Raw genomic sequence first — 12,690 nt, 5'->3', positions numbered from 1 at the left:
TTACTGCACCATTGAAGTAAAATCAGTGTCCTTTCAAACAAGTGCAGCTTCCAGACAAGTCTCTTAGACCTCATGCTCAGTCTCACCCTGACTGAGAAGTTTGCCGTACTTGAGAAACTTGTGAAGCAGGCGTCGTGTCTATAAGCTGTCTTAGAGCTCTGCTCTGAGGAATTATCAAATCAGCATAGTTAATTCTCTGTCATACTGTGAGTTCAGCCAGGGCAGTAATTGTATTTCCCCCATCAGCATATTGTCTTCCCAAGGATAACTACCTGCCATTCTGTAAACCCTCAAATTTATTAATGCAGTCCTTTAAAAATACACAATATTACTTGTCTGGTGTGGCTAAAGCTTATTTATTTATTTATTTATTTATTTATTTATTTATTTATTTATTTTTATAGACATGATCTTGCTCTGTTGCCCAGGCTGGAGTGCAGTGGTGCCATCACAGCTCACTGCAGCCTTGAAATCCTGGGCTCAAGCAATCCTTCTGCCTCAGCTTTTTGAGTACCTAGGACTACAGGTTTATGCCACCACACCTGGCTAATGTTTTTATTTTTTGTAAATGTGGGATCATGTTATGTTGCCCAGGCTGCTCTCCATTTCCTAGCCTCAAGCAATGAGGCTCCCACCCTGGCCTCCTAATGGTAGGGACAGGAGGCAGAGAAATTTTAGGCAGAAAAGGGCGGAGTCCCTGGCGTGGGCCCTACCCTCAAGCCAGGAACATGGCCATTCCTGATATACATCTCTCAGCCAGAACTGTTTCACGTTCACATTTTAAGTGCCAGGTCTTTCTATCTTTTTAGCTGTCTTATTCATGCACTTTCTGGAAATCACTTCTATATTAACATGCCTATATTATATTTATCATTCCCTTCGTTTCTTTATTCTCTGTTTGTCTCATGAATATTCCCTCAGGAAACACCCTCCCATTCCATTCCCTTTATCCAGCTTCTTATTCATTCCTCTTGACGTACTGATTAGCCTTGACTCCTCTTATAGCTCACCCCAGCCTCTTGGCATTATTATCAAGTGTTATCACAGTTGAGCAGCTGGATCAAAAAGTATTGACCAATAAGGAACAGAAAATAAAACTTGCAAAGTAAATTATAATAGGGATAAGCATTGGTACTAAACCTGAAGTTAGTATTTTACTCCATACCTACAAGGAAGATATACAAGTATTTCTCTAAGGTAGTTTGAAAAGTCTAGATATAGAAACTGGATCCTCACATGAGTTGAGTATATAATTATAATAGAATAAAAGATCAATTATGTATTCAAGTTGCTAGTGTCTTAAGAAGTTCACATTTTTATCTAACTGATTATCACAAAAATACTTCGAGTTACTTTTCATTATAATTCCTGACTGCACATGAAGAGACTGACACTCAGGTGCCTTACTTAGGTAGGTTAAGTAATTTATCCAAAACCACACAATGTAGAACCTAAGCTGATTCGGCCATAGAAACACAATATGTGGTATAAATGAGGCAGAGGGATTTCTCTCCTTCCTATGCTGTCAGATGAATACTGAGATAGAATATTTAGTTCACCTATCACACATTAAATGGGACTTTACATTTCTGTCTGTTGAAGATTTGGGTGTGGGGATAACTCAAGGTATCATATACAAGGGATGCATGAAGGCAGGTGACTCTAACAGAAAGGGAAAGGATGTTGGCAAGGCTACGTTCATGAAAGTATATGTAAAATCCACATTAAGCTTCTTTCTGCATGCATTGGCAATGTTTATGAATAATGTGTATGTAAAAGTGTGTTTTATATTCAAAAGCGTTTCATGTGCCTAGGGGTGTCAAATACTTTGAGTTTGTAAGTGTATACTTCTCTATAATGTGTCTGAATATCTCTATTTACTTGGTTCTCAATAAGTAGGTATCATAGTGAATATCTGACAAATGTCTGAGGAACAATTTAGTGTTTACCTATTCACCAAAATTTTCTAAATGCCTAATCTGTATTATATGTAGAATTATCTGGCAAAATCTGTAATTCCTAATTTAAACAGCTGTGTAGCCTAGTTAGGGATAAAGGCATGCAAACCCATAATTTGTATAGGCCGAAATGAGCTATAGAAAAATGCAGTATATTTATCAGAAGTCTTTAGGGTCATGAAAAGGAATGGTCAACTGACACTGCCAGGGACTCATATGTAAGAGATAACTAATGTGAAGTGATTTTAAAGGATAAATTAGCAGAAGTTTTCTTTCCATATTCTCATCGTTACAATGATGGAAGAGATTAAAACAACAAATACATTTAGACAGCAATGTTTATCCTGGTTAGATGTTTTAATCTAAATCTATCTTGGAGTGTTAAAACGCATTTGTTCACCTACTTTAAAATATAAATTAAGGTGGGAACCTGTAGATATAAAAAGTTGGAGAAAAAAAGACAATAAAGATGACGAAGACCTATTAATCCTTGATAGAAAATGAGAAGAGATAAAACACTGGTTTACCTAAAGAAAATAAGATGGATAGATAGCAGCTCCTTATAAAAGTGATAATTTGAGGAAAAATAATAATCCATATTCTGAGTTTCTTCACATAAAATAATACAAATCTGCTGTGGTGAGTTACAAAGAGAGAGATTTTTTATCATTATATAAAAGATATTTTAAACAGTTATGCAACAAAGGAACAGACTATCTCATATATTCTCACTTATCACTATAAACATCTCAGAAAAATCTGCAAAATCATTTCATAGCATTTTAAATAGTTAGGAACAATGTAGAAAACTGAAACAGTTCTAAGTTTCCCGCAAACTTAGAGTCTCAAATATTGCATTACCTAACTTACCTGCAAATATTTTATACAAATTTGCACATGCTACTCTAGTCAAAAATATATGTACATTATGGGTATTTCCTGTGTGTTACTTGGTTCTATTTGCTTCTTTCAGAAATAGCCTCTATTTTTTATTTACCTGATAAAATCACATTCCTGTCCAAAGTCTTCTAAATACTTCCAGACTAACTACTTTTTAGTACGTCTAAGAAGAAAAGAGTTTTGTCTCTTATCCACCTCCGAGTCAAAAAGCAGCATGTCCATCAATTGGTATATAGTTCCCACAGCCCCACTTAGCTCTGGATCAGAGTTCTACTTGGCATTGTTTGCAACTATATGGACGTAAAATGCTTGGATTCTCTTGAAAAAATGTTTTTGCCATGATGCTCTCTGAAAGAGACTAACCTTCCTTCTCGCTTTGCAGAGAAAGACTTATGTGTAATCCTTGACAATGTAATCTCATTTATTTATTCCCATCTCTACCCATATGTGACCTTCATGTCTTTGCTCTAAGCCCCTACATCCTCAACATACACACTAGGATAGTATAAAAGTAATAGTAATAATAGTGGTAATAGTAATAACAATACAATGATCATGGCTTATACTATACACAAGACACTGTTGATATATTATTTCATTTAGTATTCACACTAACTCTGTGCCTCAAGTACTATTGTAATACCCTTTAAGAGGAGGAAACTGAGGCACAGGGCCCTAAAGTAATATTCCAAGACGAAGTGGCTACTAATTGACAGAGGGCATAATTCAACTCATGATATTTGGCTCTAGAATACCTGCTCTGAATCATTATACAATAATAACTCGTGAGGAAACATTTTTAAAAGCCTAAGTTATTTGCTCTGAAATAAGATATAATTTGGGGTGAGAAAGCTTAGATTCCACAAAGTATTACAGAATTTGGTAGTCTTTTGGCACTCCAGGTCTTATTTTTACTGCTTAAACATAATAAAAATATGGTTCACTATGCCTTTGATTTTACAATAATATTCCTGTTATTCTTGGAAGCATAGGGTGTGGGATTATGCTAATTACTAGTGACTAGTATGTCAGAAACAATATGAGTCACTAAATCAATATACTACTCAATTTCCAACAGCCCTCGCAATTAACTTGGCCATGTGACTGGTTGTGACTAAAATAATGTGGAGATAATAATGTGTTACTCCCCAAGGCAGAGTGCCCTTCTATCATTCTCTTTCCCTTCCTCTATGTGGCAGAAAGTAAAAGATTCTGAAATAATAAAGTCAATCACAGGAAGGTACCTGGATTCCTGGCCCACTGCTTGGAGGAGAGCACTCAGGACCATCAACATCTGACTGTGACGTAGCAATAAACAAACCCACGTTTCATATGAAACTGCTGAAAATTAATGGCACAACTCATGTTTCTGATGTTGCACATTTGTCTTTATTTGTGGCTTGTTTTGCTTCCACATTAATCCACTCAAGGCCTACATTCTGCTATAATGCCATTTCAAGCTCTTACCTTACAGGCTCAGAAAAATGAATCTGAATTCTTGACCTCCAAAAGTGATAAAGATATTTTTAGTTCAGGCTCCAAAATTTTCTCATTTTCACAGGTTTTCCTTGATTGATCATTATTCATGATTTGCAAGGAATCATTCAATGTTTTCTAAGTCCATTACTGCATTCTGAGACATATGACATTTTAACCATGTTCCAGATTTTTGAATGAAAAGAGTAGATTTTAAATGTTTTCACCACAAAAAATTAGTATGTGAAGTGGTGGATTTGTTAATTAGCCTTAACCATTTAATATTGTAAACATATACCAAAGCATCATGTTTTACTCCATGAATTCACGCAATTATTATTTGTCAATTTAAAATAAACTAATAAAAAATAACAAAGGCATTAGCCTCTGCATTGCCTTTGCCAGTCATGCTCACAGTGACTAACACAAACAACTTTCTATTTCATCCTTACAAACATCCCTAGCTTTGATGCCTCTTTGCCTAGATCTCTATCCCCTCGTGTTTTCTCTACGTTATTTCTATGGGTATCATCACCATCCTGGACAACATCACGATAGATATCCCTCACCAAGCCAATGTTCCTCCCTATGTTGGCTCAAATGTACTTGGACTTTCCCTTCACCACCCTTTCCACAGTCAAAAAGATATTGCAGTTTAATGCCTCAGAGTTCAACTTTTAAGCTTCTGACAAGTTATTCTTCCTCTTTAGGTTCTCCTTTATGGAATCTTCTATACTGATGGCCATGTCCTTTAACTACTATGTAGATATCTGCTACTACCTGTATTATGCCTCTACCTTTATTAGCAGTTATCTGTACTGTTGGCATGACAATCATTTGTTAATATGACTTGCCTTTCCTTTTTCTGCTATTCTTGATCAAATGGCTCCTCTTTTCTTGCTCCTATCATGTCTCTCATTTCTCCTGCCTCCACTTGGACATGCTTCATGTAGTCTGTGCTTATGTCTGGATTAAAAATTGGTATGGACTTATCCTAATGTTGTTCATCATAATATGGGTTATATGGTCCATTATTATTTCCTATGCATTGATCTGGAGAAGGCTTCAATCCCTTTACTCTTTGTGGAAAATATCTGTAAACCTTCTGGTTCACTCTGCTGTAGCAATTTCAATTTAGGCTAGTAAGCACATGGATGCCTTCTTCTCTAATTTTTCCCAGAGTCTGTTGTTCATAGAATAACCTGAGTGATTACTGATGAAAGAGTGAGAATGTTATTGGTAGTCACAATGACAAAAAACTACAGTCAATGACAAAAAACACAATGACAAAAATAACTACAGTCAAAATGTTTTTATTTTTATTAGTGGATTATATTCCCTGACATATATCTGGCGGGACTCTTTAGAGAAGTAGCTGAAGCTGCTGTTATGACCACTATAGGGAAGAAGATACCTGTGGAGCTAACGGTCCAAGATTGCTTGCGGAGCCACAAGCAAAGAAAGTGTTAAGGAGCCCTTTTGATTGAAGGTGGGTGCCCCCACCTTACAGGGACAGGACATCTGGATACTCCTCCCAGTTTCTCCAGTTTCCCTTTTCCTAGTATATCTCCTGATAAAATGTCTATACTCACTTCCCCATTTCTAATAATAAAGCAGAGGCTAGTTAGTAAGACATCACCTTGCATTTTGAAAATGCCATAGACTTTCCAAATGATTTCACATATTGGTCTTTCTTTATTCCAAGAGTCCAGAAATGGCAACATTACCTTTGATTCAACGTAATGGAAAGAGCTCTTTCAAGAGACAGAGAAAAGAATAATTTAATTTGTTTCCCCACACCTCCTTCCCTGTCTCTTACCCTGTCTTGCTTCCTTCCACTCTCCCCATTTCTCTCTCTCATTTCTCAGAAATATATTTTGAAAGGATTCACAGCAGACAGCTAAGGCTGGTTTTTTCTAAGTAGAGAAGTGATATTGAGAAGGTAGGGTTGCATGAGCCCTTTCAGTTTTTAAGTTTATATGCATCTGTATTGTTAGAATGTTTTATAATATAAATAAAATTATTTCTCAGTTATATACTAGCTATGTAATCAGTGGATATTTCCTTAAGTATTACAAGCTATACTTAACTCACTTGGAAAACTCAAATAAATACCTGCTTCATAGTTATTAATAAGGATTAAGTGAGATAATGCACATAAGATTCCTATTAGTAACAGATAAATACACATACACACACACATTGAAAGGGCTCTTACTTTGTGCTAAGAACTATAATAAGTTCATTGATGCATTATATCATTAAGTTCTAATTTCAACACTAGAAGGCAGGTATTATCTAAATTTCATACTGGATACCTCCAGACTCATAAAGATAATTAAATTGTCTGTTGTCATATATTTATTCGAAAGGGTAAACTCAAACTGTGGGCTGTCTAATTTTATATATCACCCTACTAAACATGACCCTATTATGATATTTTATAAAATTATTCTTTAGTTATTATGGGGATGTTGAAAGACAGAGAGGATGGGGTGCTATCCCCCAAAACAGCCTCACAATTAAGCTAAGCAGCTAAGAGTCTTGCAGGGTAGTGTAGGGACCACAGGGTTAGGGGGGCAGTAGAATTATACTCCTGCTTTAGTTTAATTTCAAATGATCCATACACACACAGCCCTGAGCACTTACATATTATACTATGCTCTATACTTTTTGCTTAAATGTATAAATAAGTGGATGAAAGGATAGATAGATAGACAGATAGCTATGAAGAAAGCATTTATCTATCATCTATCTCCCTACCTTGTTCAAAATGCTCCTGTCCAGACCAAAGTACCTTGCCTTCACTTAAGTCATCAATTCCTAGGTTATATTCTTATGTCAAAGAAAGTCAAAAGTTGTGAAAAACAATTTCTGACCCACAACTCATGCTTTGTAGATGACTAGATCAAAAAATTTCAGCCATATGTTAACAGTGAGTGAACAGGAAATCTCCTCTTTTCCCTACATCTGAGATCCCAGCGTCTAAGACCTTGAATTCTCACTCTTGACGCAACAGACCTTGGAAGTATACAGGAGAGCTGAACTTGGTCAACAAAGGAGAAAAGTTATGTTGGCCTCCAAAGGCACAGCTCAAACTTTCCAAACCTTCTCTAATCTTGAAGGTAAACAAGGGTCTCATTTCTTTGATAACTTCAGGGAAAGTAGACAAGGACTTGCCTGGTGCTTTTGGTAGGGGAACTTGCACTTTCCCCTTTTCTGGAGGAAATATTTATCCCCAGGTAATTCCCTTTTTGCACCAGTAGTTCTTTGAAGAGACTTCCACCTGGGAACACTTAAGTAGCAACTTCAGGGCCTTGAACTGCACACTTTCAATCCGGTCCCCACAGTTGAAAAGACCTAAGCTGGTGCCTGATTTAAGCCCTTTTTGGTCATAGAACATTGAATTCTAATCTCCCTCTCAACCCTACAGTCACCCATTTGGTACATTAAAGATGTGTTGTCTACTGTCTAGTATCCCTCAGGTAGTGTCAGGAATTAGTCGTTTAAATAGTCTGCAAGCCAGGAGTGGTGGCTCATGTCTGTAATTCCAGCACTTGAGAGGTAGAGGTGGGAGGACTGCTTGAGGTCAGGAGTTTCATATCATCCTGGACAACATAGCAAGACCTCGTCTCTACTTAAAAAAAAAAATAAGCCAGGCATGGTGATGCACACCTGTAGTCCCAGCTACTCAGGAGGCTGAATTGGGAGGATCGCTTGAGCTCAGGAGGTCAAGGCTGCAGTGAGACATGATCTTGCCACTGTACTCCAGCCTGGACGGCTGAGTGAAACCTTGCCTCACAAAGCAAAATACAAAAACAAACTGCAATGCACTTCCTTGATGCTCTACCATGTAGGTCTGGGTACTTTGTACACATTATCTCATTGCTGTTCATAATTGTTAGATTAATTTTGTAATATTGATACTATTCCTAGAAAGCTAAGGCCTCAAGAGGATAACTTTTATTTTCTGGACTTGTAATAGCTTTCTCTTTTATTCACCATATTGTAGCTTTCTTAGAGTAGTAACAATATAAAGTTACTATGAATTTACGCAAACACAACAAACACAACGACCTATATAGAAATTGATGTGAAATTGTCTATTGTCAATTTATGGGAAAACAAGTATGTACTTTTTCTACTAAGCCATTGAAACAGGAATAACAGAACAAGATTGAAAGAATACATTTTCCGAAATTCCTTGAGTATTATATAAAGACAAGCACGTGGACCTGAGAGGAGGGTTATTGTCCATGACTGGTGTGTGGAGACAAATGCGGGTTTACAATAGATGGGACGGCATCTAATGCAATGACTTTGCCATCACTTTTAGAGAGCTCTTGGGGGCCCCAGTACACAAGAGGGGACGCAGGGTATATGTAGATATCTCATATTATTATTTTTCTTAGTGCGATAATAAGAATAGTCATGACCTGAGTTTATAGACGATGAGCCCTTTTCTCTCTCCCACTCAGCAGCTATGAGATGGCTTGCCCTGCCCCTGTACTAGGCTGACTCACTGCAAGGCCCAGCAATGGGCAGGGCTCTGTCAGGGCTTTGATAGCACTATCAGCAGAGCCAGGGCTGAGAAGGGGTGGACTCCAGAGACTATCCCTCTCATCCCCGAGCAGGGTTTGCTTATTTATGCATTTAAATGATATATTTATTTTAAAAGAAATAACAGGAGACTGCCTAGCCCTGGCTGTGACATGGAAACTATGTAGAATATTTTAGGTTCCATTTTTTCCCTTCTCTCAGTTAGAGGAAAAGGGGCTCATTGCACATACACTAGACAAAAAGTCAGGAGCTTTGAATCCAAGCCTGATCATTTCCATGACAAATTACCTCACACTGAGAAAGCCCCCACCCTTCTCTGAGCCTCAGTTTCCCTTTTTATAAGTAGGAGTCTGGAGTAAATGATTTCCAATGGCTCTCATTTCAATACGAAATTTCTGTTGATTAAATGCATGAGCTCCCATAATTCCAAGACTGAGAAGGAAATTGAACCTGAGACTCCTTGACTGGCAAGATGTCCCCAGAGGCTCTCATTCAGCAATAAAATTCTCATCTTCAACCAGGTCCACTATCAGATGTGCATGCACTAGTTCACGTGTGTAAAAAAGAGGATGCTTCTTTCCTTTGTATTCTCACATACCTTTAGGAAAGAACTTAGCACCCTTCCCACACAGCCATCCCAATAACTCATTTCAGTGATTCAACCCTTGGCTTTCTAAAAGTCTTGGGCAGTATAGAGCAGAGATTAAGAGTACAGATGCTGGAGCCAGACCACCTGAGTGGTGACTCAGTTTCTCTCAGTAGTTGTATGACTCAGTTTCTTCATCTGTAAAATGGAGGGTTTTTTGTTTGTTTGTTTTTGAGAAAGGGTCTCACTCTGTCACCCAAATTGGAGTGCAGTGGCAAAATCTCGGCTCACTGCAACTTCCACCTCCCAGGCTCAAGCAGTTCTCCCACTTCAACATCCTGAGTAGCTGGAACCACAGGTACACACCACCATACCTGGCTAATTTTTTGTATTTTTAGTAGAGATGGGGTTTCACATGTTACACAGGCTGGTCTCAGACTCCTGAGCTCAAGCAGTCTGCCCACCTCAGCCTTCCAAAGTAGTGGGATTATAAGCATGATTACAGGAGTTTTAACAGGCTCATAAGATTGTTCTGCGGCCCGAGTGAGTTAATACATGCAAAGAGTTTAAAGCAGTGCCTTATAAATGCTAACTACTCTAGAAATGTTTGCTAGTATTTTTTGTTTAACTGCAATCATTCTTGCTGAAGGTGAAAATTAGTGTTCTGTACTTTATGCCCATTCATCTTTAGCAGTAATAATAAAAATAACTGACATTTATTGAAGGCTATCAGAGACTATAATTAGTGCTTTGCATAATTTATCACATTTAATACTCTTGGATTCTTTCAGGTAGATACTATTATTATCATCATTTTACTACAGTTAAAAAAACTACCTCTCAACTTGCTCAAGCATACACTCTCTCTCACACACACAAACATAAACTACTAGCAAATAGTAGAATTGAGATTTGGTCCTAAGTATCTCTTTGCTCGCCATCCAATAAATATTTATTGACATGTACTTCTTGGCAGTCTGTATGCTGGATGCTGGGGATACAAAGATGTTTAAATTTAAGCTCCAGTCTCTGCTTCCAAAGGCCTCCCAGGCCGTTATCCATTCAGAAAGCATTTTTTGCTCTCTGCATTCCACTGTTTTTCCTAAATGACTAAAAAATTACACCTTATTCCTCTGTGGCCTGCTCTGGGATGATAATCTGACTTTCCTAACCTGAGCATAACATCCCTGACATCAGGAAAGACTACACCATGAGGAGAAGGGGTGGTGGTTTTGATTGCTGTCTTCAGTTAGATGGTTAACTTTGTGAAGTTGAAAACTGTGGCTCTCTGGTTGACTGGTAGAGTTCTGGCACTTGTCACTATGCCTATTATTTGTGTTTAACAAATGCATGAATGCTTCATAATATGGGAATATTATCTTCTGGAATAGGGAATCAAGTTATATTATGTAACCCAGGATTAGAAGATTCTTCTGTATGTAAGAATTTCATAAACATTAAGCTGTCTAGCAAAAGCAAGGGCTTGGAAAATCTGTGAGCTCCTCACCATATAGAAAGCTTTTAACCCATCACTGAATAAATCCCCATAGGGGATTTCTACCCTAAGCAAAAGGCTGGTCTTGATTAATTCCCAAACTCATATAGCTCTGAGAATGTCTATGCTATTACGTTTTCTTGTCTGCTACCCCATCATATGCACAACAATAAATGCAGGCCTAGGCATGACTGAAGGCTCTCTCATAATTCTTGGTTGCATGAATCAGATTATCAACCGAAATGTTGAGACAAACTATGGGGAAGCAGGGTATGAAAGAGCTCTGAATGAAATGGAAACCACAATGCTTCCTCCCCATTCAGGGCTCCAGCAGGTAGAAATCTGGGGCTTTGTGAAGCCTGGCTTAAAACCAGAAGCCCCATTGGATAAGAATAGGAAAGAACCTAGAGCCTACGCTGAGCAGGTTTCCTTCATGTGACAGGGAGCCTCCTGCTCCGAACTTCCAGGGATCCTCTCTTAAGTGTTTCCTGCTGGAATCTCCTCACTTCTATCTGGAAATGGTTTCTCCACAGTCCAGCCCTGGCTAGTTGAAAGAGTTACCCACGTGGAGACCCTCCTAGCATACACAGACTAGTGCTCAGATTCCTACTTTCAGCGTTGGACAACCTGGATCCACTTGCCCAATGTTCTTCCTTAGTTCCTACCTTTGACCTTGATCCTCCCTTATCTTCCTGAACCCTGCTGAGATGATAGATGTGGGGAGAATGGCTTCTTTGAGAAACATCTTCTTCATTAGTGGCCTGCCCCTCATTCCCACTTTAATATCCAGAATCACTATAAGAAGAATATAATAAGAGGAATCACTCTTACTATAGGTAAGGGAAAATTAAGAGGCATACGTGATGGGATGAGTAAGAGAGGTGAGGGAAGGATTAATGGATGATAAAATCTACTACTATTTGTTGAGACCTTTTATAGTCTAAAGTCTAATCAATTTAGTTATTGTTTTCCATCCTCATACTAACTCCATAAATAAATACTATTATTGTCTTTACTTTGCCATGACAAGACTGAGCTCAGAAGAGTCAAGCATTTGCCTAAGGTCAGATATGTCAGAGGCAGTGCCAGACCTATGTGAGACTCTGCAGCTACTGCTCATGGGCCCTGTGCTGCACTGATGAGGAGGATCAGATGGATGGGGCAATGAAGCAAAGGAATCATTCTGTGGATAAAGGAGACAGCCATGAAGAAGTCTATGACTGTAAATTTGGGAGCAGGGGTCTCTAAGGACTTGGATTTCAAGGAATTTTGACTCAGCAAACCCAAGACCCTCATGGTGACTTTGGGAGCTGGTGTGCCAGATGTGTCTATCAGAGGTTCCAGGGAGGGTGGGGTCAGGGCTGGCCACCAGCTATCAGGGCCCAGATGGGTTACAGGCTGGCAGGCTCAGATAGGTGGTTAGGTCAGGTTTGTGGTGCTGGGTGGAGTCCATGACTCCCAGGAGCCAGGAGAGATAGACCATGAGTATAGGGCAGACATGGGAAAGGTGGGGGAGGCACAGCACAGCAGCATTTTTCATCCTACTACTACATGGGACTGCTCCCCTATCCCCCCAGCTAGGGCAAGTGCCTTGACCCCTTTGTTTTCAGGCTCATCATCTATAAAGTAAGAGTAATGATTGTGTCTATCTCATAGGGTTATTATGAGGATCAAAGGAGATGCACACTCTCTGGACCAGTGGCCTAACAATTCAG

The sequence above is a fragment of the Nomascus leucogenys genome, chromosome 15 (assembly GCF_006542625.1).
Source record: "Nomascus leucogenys isolate Asia chromosome 15, Asia_NLE_v1, whole genome shotgun sequence".
Lineage (NCBI taxonomy): Eukaryota > Metazoa > Chordata > Mammalia > Primates > Hylobatidae > Nomascus > Nomascus leucogenys.
This window is presented reverse-complemented; position numbering follows the sequence as displayed.